Source organism: Emys orbicularis, chromosome 10, assembly GCF_028017835.1.
Source record: "Emys orbicularis isolate rEmyOrb1 chromosome 10, rEmyOrb1.hap1, whole genome shotgun sequence".
Classification (NCBI taxonomy): domain Eukaryota; kingdom Metazoa; phylum Chordata; order Testudines; family Emydidae; genus Emys; species Emys orbicularis.
The window spans coordinates 35,662,361-35,675,639 of record NC_088692.1 but is presented as its reverse complement, the minus strand read 5'-3'; the positions used below and the strand labels follow the sequence as shown (position 1 = coordinate 35,675,639).

Below are 13,279 nucleotides of genomic sequence, written 5' to 3'. Positions count from 1 at the left end.
ACTCTCAAGCCACCTGGTACTATGGTACACAAGAAGCTGGTACAGTTATGCTAGCACATCAAGCATACTTCCTTTAATAAAAAAAGTGAAAGAATTGACAATATGTACATTTATTTACAAAAAAGGAAGGGGAACATGTTAAAATTGTGTTGTTTCTGCTGTGTGTGCGTATGTGTGTGAAAAGCTGGTGCATGGCACTAGGAGAGACTAGTAAAGAAGTAGGTACAAAACAATCCCGCTGGCACTAGAAAGGACAGACCAATCTGAGCTGGTTGAATCAGGAGTCCAGCAGGGTGAAGGAGGGAGGAGTCGAGGGTCAGATCCAGGAGATGCTGTTCTCGACAGCCGGACTGCAGAGCTGGGTGACCCCGGGTGAGATCCTGGCAAACCTGCAGCAGTCTAACAGAGGAGAATCCAGTTGTGATAGGCACCTCTGGGTTTCACGACATATCTGAGCATATAACTTTAAATGCACCACTCCGGTCAGGATGTATGCAACATCCAGTTCTCTTCCCTTGAAGTTCAGGCCATTGAGGAGTTAGTCTCAAAAGTGCTGGTGCATATGAGCTAGCTGCATTTCTCTAGGATCACTCAGTTCTGAAAAGGGTCCTTCCCTCCACAGTGCACGCTGAAGTCAGAGGCCTGTTGGCAACAGTTCCAGCTTAGGTTTGTAGAGATCCGTTTTCCTAAACCGAATCCCGCTGGTGACAGGCTGTACCAGCTGTGCACTAGTCAACTGGCCATGTTACGGAGATACACAGTGTGGGGAGAAAGGCATCTTCCTCGTTTCCTTGATACGCACACACATACACACACCACGTGATCTTCCCTCGCTCAGGGACTTTACGGTGTCTTGAATATTGTGCCGTATTTGACACGGCACTTGTTAATGCTCACAAAGTGCAGGGTCTCTGTATCACAGGTAGTGGTACAGGGCACCAAACCCTCCAACCCTTCTCCCATTAGCCACTTGTTTGTCTCAGCTGCCATTTCACGGGTCACATGCTCCTTGGTCCATTTGTCCACCCAGGCTTGGAACCGCTGGTGCAGCCGCTTGCTCACTCTTTCATGGGACTACAGAAATGGGAGAGACAAAAGATCACGAAACACTTAAAAAGCGAAAACAAATCCACTTCCCTAGGCCAACAGATTTGAGATGTTTAGCTCTGCTGGGGAACTGGCAATACGAACACTGACCCTTGCCGACTGATCAAGGGAAAGCGTCAGTAAATTGGAGGCAGTGTATGAACAAGCAGGCACAGCCATCCTTATTCCCCAACTGGAAATCCCCAAAAGCCTAGTGTTAATGAAAATTAAGTCCGTGAAATCAAGTGCTCAGAAGTCATCAAATTCAAAAATCATCAAATGTTTGTTGAACTCTGAACTAGAATGTTAACTCTGCCACAGTGTATATCCTGTATATCGTATGAAATGGATTCAACACTCTACTAATGATCAAAACAGGGACACACAAAACATACATGTGCACCAGAGCAGAATTAAACACTCAACAGAAGTAATTTCCAGAAGTTCCTGACTTGACTGCTTGATTAGAACCCTAACGCTGCAATAATGCTAAGCTTCTCATATCTTTTCCCTGATTAATGGCAGTGTCAGGTGATGCAAGACTGTGTTCAGCCTTCAATGCAGGGGTTTATAAAAAACAATACAGAAACAGTCTCACGTGCGTGCAAGAATTCCAGCTGGAATAGACGAGGGGAGTGCTGAGACGGATATATTTGTTCCCAACCTCTCACAGCACATGCACGCATGCACACGGCACCCCCACTAAAATAAAGTTATTTTTGGACCGAAACAGAGCCTAAGAAATTTCAAACCAAAAAGGAATCGGAGTAAAGTTATGAGTAATTTAATAAAGGGTTAGTTAAGTTTAACACTGACTTAATTACAGTAGTCAGTCCCAGTAACTACTACACATATTCCCATAGCTGTGCTATTCTGTTAGAACCTGAACTTCTGAGTCCTGGGAAAATATGCATTGTGACATTTCCAGGGTGGACTGATTTAAATCAGCATTTGTATTTCAGCTGTTTTCTAAAGAAAGATGCACTCATTAGTTGATATACCCATTAAAACACCTTGACTTACAACTAAATAGACACGTTACAGTAGATTTGGTACATCTGTTTGCTACCTAGAAGTGTACACCATAACTATATTTTCAGATTCTTATTAACCAAACACTTTTAGTATGTTAGAAAATGGTGAACGATATATTGCTTATTTACTAGATAATTAACTTTTTGCTCATGTTTTGTGTCAACCTGCATTAGAATGGTAACTGGAATTTAAACAACCAAAATAGTATATAAAATGTATTTGTATTAGACAAGACAACCTTAAATGTTTTAGACACAAACTTCTCTTATCAAAAGATGCTTCACATTGACAATTAAATAATTTATTAAATAGAGGGATTAACTGTAGTCAGTGAATTAAACTGATTATTTCAGGTTGGTCTGGGAAAATTTTCAAATATGCCTAAGTGAAAGTAACTGGGGCTTAAATTTCTAGTCTCGCTTATGTCTCTTGAAAAGAAGACAATCTCCTAAATTACCTACGCTAACCAACTGTACCATATTTTTGAAACTTGACCTCAAAAGTTAGATGCTTTCCCTGACTCTTTCTTTATATAGAAATGAAGCCTTTAATTCAAAGGGGTTTTTTTTGTTGTTGTTTTTTAAGAGAGGGTCATGGATTCAGCATATTTATTTGTTATTTAAATGTCTTATTATAATCTTCTAAGTTTAGGCCTCAACATATTTTGTATTAAATTCTGATTTCATTTTAAACTGGCTCATTTTTATAAAAGAAAAACTTATAAGTAACAAAAAATTTTAAAAAGGAATTTTATTTAATTTTTAAAAAAGGTCTTCCAATTTTTATCCACCTTGGACCTTTCTGTAATTATGACATCACTGCGGCTATCCTAGTCCCAGACCCAGCACTTTCAAGCAGCTGGTATATTCGTTTGCAGTGCTCCGCTGCCCGGGAGCAACCCTAGACTCCCACTCTCAGTGACTGCAGGGACGAAGCACAGCTCCTTGATGAGATGAGCTTGGAGGGCTATGTCAGAACACGGGTCAGTTTTTCAGCATTTCAGTTCTTTGCTATCCCCCTTTTTAGGCCCACCCTAACAAGGGGGATTACCAACCAATGTGAGGTGCCCCTAGGCAAGAAACCTACGAGTAAAAGGATGCTAACAGCTGCCTACTCTAACAGGAGAGTTTGGAAAATGGAGGGGGAGGAAAGGAAGGGTTACATCTCAGGAACATTCAGAGGAAGTTTACAGCGTCCAGTGGACTAAACTATGTCGTGTCCAGTCCTCAAAGCAATATGAAGACTACTAAATGTTACAGGAGAACAACCCCTCCCCCGCCACCCCGGACACTTTATCTGACTCTCCCCAGATGCCCTTTGGGAGCAAGAGGTTCAGAGAAACACCAGCTGCTCATCCCATTCCTTTCACTCAACTCCTACCTGCTGAGCACACAGCAGAGCAGTCCTCCTGTACATGTAATCCTCTGATTTGATCATGTACACCAGAGGTCGGCAATCTCTGGCACGCGGCTCGCCAGGGTAAGCACCCTGGCGGCCGGGCCAGTTTGTTTACCTGCTGCGGCGGCCGGTTCGGCCGATCGCGGCTCCCACTGGCCGTGGTTCGCCGTCCCAGGCCAATGGGGGCTATGGGAAGCAGCATGGGCCGAGGCATGTGCTGGCCGCGGCTTCCCGCCGCCCCCATTGGCCTGGAGTGGCGAATCGCGGCCAGTGGGAGCCGCGATCGGCCAAACCTGCCGACGCAGTAGGTAAACAAACTGGTCCGGCCGCCAGGGTGCTTACCCTGGCGAGCCGCGTGCCAGAGGTTGCCGACCCCTGACGTGCACCATCTTATAGGAGTTCAGTTTGAATTTACAGTCCAGCTTGTCCAAGCTCTCCTCATTCTCCATGGACTTCTTACTGTTTCCCTCCTTCCCTTCCTTCTCCTGCTGCTCCCGATCACGCTGACACTTACGGATCCGCCTCAGGTTCCTGTAAACCAGAGAATCCCTGCTGGGATTAGTGCTCATTCTCTGTCCACTAGGCTGGGCATATCTGGTGGCTCCAGGCCAGCCCTTCGGAACCCAAAGTATTGCTTAGAGTGGAATGGTCACAAATTAAAGTCGGTTAGGCTCATGTGCCTACCATAAGCCAACCCACTGATCTCAGCTGTTTACAGAGAGTGAGGGCCTTTCAAAGCTATTTTGCAACCAACTTCCTGCTAGCGAAAAGCACTGACTCAGCACCTTCCGCACTCAGCTAGAGGGCTATTGTAAGCAAAGGCAGGATTGCCAAAAAAAAAAAAAAAAAAACAGGGCTGGTGACTCCCCAAACCCTGACCTCTCTGCTGCCTGTGGACTATGCCCTCTCTTAGTCACTGGAGAGCAGGAGCCCAGGGTGGGCTCTTGCAATAAACAGCTGCACTGTGTCTCCATATGCTACTCCCAGGTTAATGTCTTCTAAAGTGGCAGAGTACTAAAAACAAACCAGAGACTGCAATAGCCAACACTGACAGAGTAAGAATTTCTCCCTCTGCTGACATGGGTACTTGTGGTCTGTGGGTCACTTTTCACAGCCACAGCTTGTTCACTCACCTTGGCAGGAAAACCGGTTTCTGGGCCAGGTGTTCCCGAAGTTCGGGAGAGGTAGAATCAGAGCTGACGTACCGTTCTACGTAGTCTGACCAACCCTGAAATTGGGCACAGAACACAAGGGGTTAACCAACATCTGCCAAATCAAACAATTCAAACCCAACTCTGAAGGGGTTTGGTTGGACGTGGATGAAAGAAAAGCAATCTTTGGAGACTCCATATATTTCACACAGGTCCCACTCACTCTCCCCCCATGGATGGATATACCTATACCTATACCATAGAACTGGAAGGGACCCTGAAAGGTCATCGAGTCCAGCCCCCTGCCTTCACTAGCAGGACCAAGTACTGATTGTTGCCCCAGATCCTTAAGTGGCCCCCTCAAGGATTGAACTCACAACCCTGGGTTTAGCAGGCCAATGCTCAAACCACTGAGCTATCCCTCCCCCTATATGCACCTGCACTGTCTGGTTTTTGAAATTGTTAAGAAGAGATGCCAACAAGGCTTGTTCAACCCAATTCACTGAGTGCACTGTGTCACATAATCAATGTGTCCTGTAGGACTAGAAGCAGGTCATAAACTATAGCATCTGAAACACTGACAGCTCTGCCATCTTCATCCAGTTATACCCCCATTTAAACTTTACATGCTTAATAGCTGCAGCTGAACTCCAAGGACAATCGGCTCTTACCTCTGCCTCTACGGAGTCATCCGAGTTCTCCTCTTCGGTGTCCAGCAGCTCGATAGTTAATTGGACCTGGCCTCTGCTCTGAATGAACATCAGCTACAAAGCAGAATGCGGAAGGGGACTTAGTAACCAATTATTCAGAAAAATAAATCCAATAAACTTTATGCAACTCTCCAGCATAATACTGTGCCTTCCACTTTGCTGGGAACAACGGGGGGATACTAGCCCCAGTTACACAATCTGAACACAGAAGGAGTTTTGACAATGAGTGGAAAGTTCTAGATCACTAAGGAGCTAATCTAACAGAGGGTAAAAGGATAAAGAAATTATTCTACATATAGGGGCAGAAGAGAATTCCTGGATAGAGAACCATGACATACTTAAAGAGAGGGGGAAGAAAAAAGCATGAATTGCTGCAGTGAACGGTTGGTATTTTATTAACGATCAGACAAAATCTCTCTGTTACCCACAGAGTTTGCTCGAAATTGGGATGTTTATAAAGGCAAAGCAAGGAGCTGGACCCCTTTTAGCAGCATGCTGTTTTCTGATCAATTTGTGCAGTTTCAATTCTTTGCTTCCCTGCTTATTTTGAGACTCTCAGCGGGAACACAGAGACGCCCTATAACTATCAAAGCCATTATCAATGAATTTCACTAGTTCAAGATGGGCCCGGCCACTTCTGATTTCACAGTGACAAGAAGTATGAATTTGATTTGAACTGTGAGTCAGGTTTATTTAACGCATAGGTGACAAATATTAGTAAGAGACCGTTACAGTCTACAATGGATGAGATGGAGAAAAAGGTGGAAAGCGTCAGTGACCCACCCCAAGGGAGGGAGGGAGACACAGAGATTAAAAGCCTAGTGACAGCAATCACTCAATACAGTATTACTCTGGCTTTGGGACACTGGGAAATACAGGGACAAATCCCAGCTTTACTTCAGGATACGTATTTTTCCATCTTCCTTGCAAATGTCCCATTTCCGAGGAACTCTTTATAGAAATATTTATCTGTTTTTTCTGTTCGTTCTACAGTTCCTGTCTGGACTGATGCAAGCCCCGCCAAGGGCTATGTTAAGACCGACAGTCACAGAGCAGGTACTCGGCAGCTCCACCAGGCTAGAATGCACAATCAGGTCGCCCTGTCAAGCTCTATGACAGCTGCGGAGCACACAGGTGTCCAGAGGTCCTTGGGATATTTGGATAGTTACGTAAAATGAAAAGCTGAGCCCATTCTCCTTTCTCAGCGAGCCTTCGTACTTCCCCTCCTCTCTCAGCAAGCTCCTCCAGGAGTCCTCCTCCAAGCGTCACTGCAGGCAGATATGGTTTTTTACCTTGAAACAGTTCTCGTCTGACATGGGCTGCTCGGCTTTGCGCTGGTACGTGGCCTCCACAAGGGCCCGAGATGACTGTGACGACAGCAGGCCTCCGGTAGCTCCGTTGCTATTCTCCGACAGGTAAAGCTCTGTCACCTGCATGCAGATCTCCTCGCTCACTGTGTGCTGAAGCTGGGAGCAGGAAGGACACAGAGAAGAGGAGTTAGTGAAGTGGTTTTAAATGCCTCTGGACTTGGTGCACTGTATACTGCAGTAGCCCCCTTTCCCCAACCCAAGTCAGTCAGAGGGCTTTGCACTAGTGTGCACTACGGACAACCTGCCTTCTGCAGTCAGGCCGTAGACAAAATAGAACACTAAGAAAATCTCCAAAATAAACTTCTCCATGTGGCAACAAGCAGAGTTTGACATTAATCAAAACAAGCCAGGCTGAGCCTTCATCATTTGCCTGCACTTCTAGACTTACATGTTTGCATGCAAACACTTATGTCAAAAGCTATAATTGATGAGAGAGGAACTATTTTATCTCCCCTACATACATATACGCTGTGGCAGAATTGGTCAGATTTCCAGTTCTTCTCCACTATGCACCATGCAAGTCTCAGAACCAGCTAAAGAATATGTCCATCAATGCAGATTAGAAATGAACATACCCTTAAAAATTCCTGCTTCAAACCTCTGTCTGGTCAAACCACAGCAAAAAAAAATTCTAGCCATCTAAGTATTAAAACTAAAAAACAATTATTTAGGTTATGAACATAGTAGCCTCTTCTATTGTGAATTACTACTACACCCATTGGAAAACATTGGGTCCTTTAAAATAAATAATGATGCTGGCAAAGTACAGTTACACATACAAAGTAACTACGGATTAATAACCTTTAAGTGAGCATTATGAAGGAAATGCCTGACAGCTGGCAAAGATTTAGACCATCGAGGTACGCGGGAAGGGCTTGTTAGGCAGTTCTCTTGCCATGGAATCGCTACACCAAATCCAAAGGTTGATTAGTTGGTTGTTTGTGGAGGGGAAATTAAAAATAATTAAATCAAATTCTAATTATTAATTATATTCCCAAATTGAAATAAAGAGCCGGTTGACTGCCGATTTCCTGTCAAAACTGAAATTAAGAACTTGTTTTTAGCCCTGTCCTTATACTCTAATTTGTGCTTAACAATTCTCCATAGAAATTGGATCATCGAGGTAGCCAGCATGTGAGAGTTGACACTTGGGCTTACAGAGTTCAAGTGACAACAAGCAGCTGAAAGCCACAAATATACCAGCTTCAAGAGCCAGCCAGCGTGTGTGAAATCCAGAAGGAAGTTGTTATTCAAAAGAAATACAGAACCTTTTCCAAGAGTCCTTACAGTTTTGGTTCTTGTGTTTACAAATGCTTCAGGTTTTCTAAGAGCAAGAGAACACTTCAAATGTGGTCCCATCTGATACTAGGCATCTCTTGGATAGTGGAGGACAGTCTGCACTTGGTAAGGCAACTCCCATCTTTTCATGTGCTGTATATTTATACCTGCTTACTGTATTTTCCACTCCGTGCATCTGATGAAGTGGGTTATAGCCCACAAAAGCTTATGCCCAAATAAATTTGTTAGTCTCTAAGGTGCCACAAGGACTCCTCGTTGTTTTTACTGATACAGACTAACACGGCTACCCCTCTGAAAGCTGGGTAGTAATCCTCCACATCAATATCCACTAGAGGAAGAGAAGGTGCAACATGAACTACATTGTAACACCCCACAAAGGCAGTTCCTACAGGCCCACTATGAGTTCTGGGAGCAAAAGGGCCACATGTTGAAGGTCTCAGACAAATTGATGAATTACCAGAATGGTCAATAAAATGAGGAACAACACTGTAAGACTTTAAATGAGAGCTTTTCAAATTAATGCCAGGTCTGTAACCCGTCAGAGGCCTCACGGAGGAGGGCAGAGGTGGTAAAATTCTCAGAACTAAAGAGGTTCTTGCTACCAAAACAACATTATGCACACCATTAAAGCAGAGACCTCACCAAAAAGATATGAACGCAGATATGTCCTAAGGCTCTTATGAAATATACCCATTGCACATTATTATTAACTTGTATTTCACTAGCACCCAGAGGTCCCAAACTATATCTGCGACCCCTCTGTGCTTGCCACCATTCAGACACACAACCAACTAGTCCCCGCCTTGAAGAATGTAAAACAGAGACCAAGGGGGTTGGGGGAAGCAACTTGCCCGAGGTCACATAGTAACTAAGTAGCAGAGCTCGGACTAGAACCCAGGTCTCCTGTTTCTCCAGCACCTTATCCAGAGCAAGCTACACGGACAGTTACCGCCTTTCCAAAGCTGAATGTGCCAATGTAGCTTCTAAAAGGTTTTGTGGGCTGTAGCAGAAACACAGTAAAAAGGGGAAGAAAATGAAAAAAGCCATTCAGGGTACACCCAGTTTTGAACTAACACTCATCACTGCGGTATAGGCATCAAGGGAAGATGAAAATAAAGTTGTTAAAAATACTGGTTAAGGAACAATGCCATTTTAAAGGGAATTTGAAAAGTTCTCTGTGTTTTCTGTTTGTTTTTAATTGTTATAGGTTCAAACACCTCTGCATCCCTCAAGGCCAACAAAGACTGTCCACACTTCCTCCTTTGCTTTAATCCAAATTAGCTACTTTACTCTGGTTTTAGCTGGCAGGAAACAGGCAGCCATAGGCAGTTTAGTACTGTAGCATTATCACCACTAAGGAAACCAGCCCTTGGAGAATTCTAAATACATATATTTCCTGAGACCACTCAGATTACACGAATATTGTAACAGAAAATGGAAGATCAAGGAGGCTCTTTACTGGTCTACATAGGACTGCCTGGACTTACTTGGGTTTGGCCTGCCCTGCTTTCTTTAGTCGGTAAATCATTTGAACACCAGTTTAAAAGGACACACACTTTTTAATACCAGAGCCAAAACTGACTGCTTTGTCAATTGCCAGGGGCTGACTCCTCCATTGAGATAGTTTATAACAAGCTTGGGGCAAGAGAAGATTTTTATCCAACTTGTAAATTCATGAGGTAGAAAAATAGCGCAATCCAAAATTAAGAAATTCAGCTGGCAAGGAGTGTTAAAGCAATACAAAATACCACGCCTCTCGCCCACAGCCCCATGAAGTAGGATGTTCCAAGTCCCAGGGTCAGGTCTAGAGATCTCCTCCTTGATAACATGCTGTGCTACATTCAGTGCCCACCAGCATCCTTATATTTCACATTTTGGAAACTACCAAAATGCAGGTACCGGATTTTACAGAGACAAGACCTAAAGGCAGGTGAGAGGGAGGAACACAGATTCCTCAAGACACCAGGAAACAGATCAAGTACCAGATCCACACACTGGGCTGTCATTCTTGTCTCATTTTATGCCTAGCACTTCCCGCTCCCATTCCCTTTCCCGGTTCTCCTCTTCGATTTGCCGCTCAGCCTGGGTGCAAATCCTCAGCAGCAGCAAGCATAGGATTTGGTGAAGCCGCATGAAGATGTACCAGTTGTTGTTGACATAGAAGAGGCTGTACACTTCGTCCCCCCTCCGCCCCTCTCCCCCGGTAGCTTCTGGGCCGCTGTGTTGCTGAACAGCAGCTTGGCTTTAGGGAGGCTGCCCCCAACTCCATTGTGCTTTTTCGCAGCCCCAGTGGCTTCATCCACATCCATTTCCTCCTCCACGTCTGAGAGCTCGCACCGCCCAGCAAACAGCAAGTCCGGAATGAAGTGGTACATGATCTGCTTGATTTTGTACTTGTCCTCTTTCTGAATTCCTGTCTGCTGTTTCACGTGGTGGATGATAAAGAGAAGCAGCATCCTCCAGGATTTGCCTGTCCTCATAGGCTAGTGACAGGTGTGGGCCTATGGGTACTCCAGCATTATCTTCTGATGCCTGCTCTTGCCTCTGAGGGAGGAAGAGCAAATACACAGAGCATGGGTGAGTCTCACATATGCAACTTACCACGTCTTTAAGACCCTTGTACAAAGCACTGGCAGTGAACTGGATTTCCTCTTTCATTACAACCCCAAACCCTATGGGGGAAGGGCCAGAGTTCACATTATCCATCACAACAACCCAAGTTCTGGTGTCAAGGGCCTACACATATTGCATACAGGGCCTTGGTGTCATTCTGTTTGAAGCTGATGCCCTAGTGATCCAGGGATTTCAGGTAATGTTTCTCATTCTGCTCCCTCCAGACCTTGTTGAATCCTCTCTGGCCTTCTCGCCACTCTTCCTCTTTCATCTTTAACCTTAGCAGCAACAAAAAACAAAACAGAAGCTAAGAGATGCTAAGATACCACATTGATGGGTGTAGGATAAAAACCTAGACCAGACAAGCTGGAGGCAGTAAGGCTTCTGCTCAGTGCCCATCGCCCACTGAAACAGCAGAAAGTTTCAGAAGGACTTCAAATGAGGTACAACGTGCATAGCAAAATTCTCCAGGAATGGCCATGAATCTTTAGATTGCTTTTGTGGCTATGTTATTTTACAGAAGGTTAAATAGGCCACAAATGCATGGCTATACCCCACTAACCAGGGTGATGATGAGGGCATTCAACAGAACATAAACCAAACTTTTTTTTTTCCTGTATACCTCCTACAGAGTCCCAGGACTGGGTCTGAGTTCATTGTCAATATCCCAGAATTCTGCTTTGTGAGAAGTTACAAATAACAGAAATCTCAACTGTTGTAACCAGCTGCCCCAAAGAGTCCCTGGTATCTGTGACATCCCATCATTTATTTAATACATGGATTTAACCACTTGCCAGACATTTCAGAGCTCTCAAACTTCTCTGATACTTGTTATGGTCCTGTAACTAGATATTCTTTTCACCCCATGCAACACAGGCATACACAAAATTCTGAACCTCTCAGCCAGCTTATACCTAGCCTAGAAGAAAGAAGTCCATTCTGTCACTTCACAAAGAGTGCACTGTAACCAACTTGATCATGTTTAAAGGAAAAACACCACAAGTTGGGAATCAGACAACCCTCGACCTCTCACATCTTGACATAATGGAAAAACCAGCTCTCTCTCTTCACTGAGAATTAAGGAATCACAATTTACATCTAGGCAGCCTACATACTTTTGATGAGACATAGGAACTTTGAAGAGATATAATTGCTGAACGTTCCAGGAGTTTAGAAGCACACAGATCCCAGAAGTACCTCTTACTTGGCAGTCCCTTCGCAAACCTATATCCCTCCTCTAATCTAGTTTTCATACCATGTCCATACCCTGGTGTCTAAGAGCACCTCCTCACAGTCTTACCCCTCTCCTTTCATCTCTCGTTTCTTTACGTCTAGTTCTCACATTATGCCCTGCCTCAGTAGAGAACCTGCTGGAGACTGCAGACGTCCTCAACATGATGCAACATAAAAGCAAGTCCTTCCGGACATGAGTTCTCTTTCTGCATTTGTATAACGGGGCCCCAATTCTGACGGGGACATTAGGGAGCCACCATAATAAAGATCTGACAATCCGCAACTACAATGCTAAAGGGAATTACTTTCATTTCTAATTATCCTTTGTTCTACATTGTTAGAGATGTATCGGGAAAGTGGAAAAGTATGATGACACGGTTCCATCAAAATGCTGTTGTAGCCTCTTGCTGTGTAAATCCAGAACCAGCCAGGAGGCCAGAGAAGCTATAAAGAACACAAAGGTTAGTTTCCATTCATTTATGGACTATCCCCTTCAGCCAGTTTAGTAGGGGCACATTCCGCACATTCTTTGAATACTGTAGTTCAATTTCCACCTTCTCTTTACAGCTCACTGACCATGCTCAACAAGGAACTGGGTGGAAGACAGCACTTAAACTCAAGAGTGACACATGGTGACCACTAGGGGGCTTGGCTCTTACTCCACTCTACCATGGCTGCCCTCAAGGGTAAAAAAAGGAAGAGCTAGGGAAGTTCGGAAAGTCTTGTGCTAAGGTTCTAAGACACAAGAGAAAAAGTCCTACACAGATGGTACTAGAGAAGAGTACTTCCTTTCATCAATTTTACATTTCCTGCCTTTCATTTTCACATTTTCATATCCCCTTGTCCGTATATGAAAAGGTAAATAGCAGCAGCAATCAGATTTTGTATACCTCTGTAAAAACGCCTCTGATACCACTATCTCTCAAACCTAAACAGTCTCATTACCATCAATCACTTCTCACAGTCTTCCCATGCCTCATCTTCCCCCCCATGCTCATTTCTGAGTCCTTTATTACTGAGATGTCCTTCTTGAGATAGGGTGACCACAACACAGAATTCCAGGTAGGTGGGGGATTTGTTAGTTTTTTCAATATACAGTAATGGCATATTTGCTTCAATTCATAGCAGAGATTGAGGCTGTATAAGAAGATTCTGTCAACCACCTCTCTTTCTATTCAAGACCACACTGACGACCTGTAGTCTATAGATCAGGAACCTATGCTTTAAAGATTGTAAAATTGTCCAACTTTTGACTTAGCTTCCACTTTCCTACGTCTCATATCTCAGTACTAATTTTTGGTATAATCCCTTCCACCAAGGATGCTGGACTGTTATATATTGTGATCGCTACCACTCAATGGCTTGACCACAGTTATTTCTTGAT

General features: G+C 44.2%; 1 pseudogene; it reads right to left on the bottom strand.

Annotated features, from left to right (window-relative positions):
- Window positions 1-843: 843 nt before the first annotated feature.
- The window catches only part of LOC135884609 (paired amphipathic helix protein Sin3a-like), a 102,541-nt pseudogene continuing 90,105 nt past the window's right edge, over window positions 844-13,279 (bottom strand).